This window comes from Armigeres subalbatus, unplaced genomic scaffold, assembly GCF_024139115.2.
Source record: "Armigeres subalbatus isolate Guangzhou_Male unplaced genomic scaffold, GZ_Asu_2 Contig149, whole genome shotgun sequence".
NCBI classification, from domain to species: domain Eukaryota; kingdom Metazoa; phylum Arthropoda; class Insecta; order Diptera; family Culicidae; genus Armigeres; species Armigeres subalbatus.
In genome coordinates, this window is record NW_026942275.1 from 303,668 (window position 1) to 304,001 (window position 334).

Consider the following 334-nt stretch of genomic DNA (forward strand, 5'->3'; position numbering starts at 1 on the left):
ACCGAGGTTGCTCAGCCCAATAACCCAAATTTGAGTAAATTCAATATTCTCTATTTTGGGTTGATCAAGGTCCGCTTTGGATAAATTAAACTCAGCTTTGGGTAAATTATTTACATGGGATTAAAGGCAAACTACCTAGTGCCAGAAAAGTCATTTTACTCAAATTTGGGTTATTGGCCCAAACCACGGTTTTGAGTGCAAACAACCCACTTTTGGGAAGTTTTGGTTTTCAGTGTACCCTTTTATTTGAAAAACAGAATTTCATCAACATATTTTTTGCACTGGGGATTCTTGTGACAGCTCTCGGTAGCTGGATTCTGCACCACCCCATCAG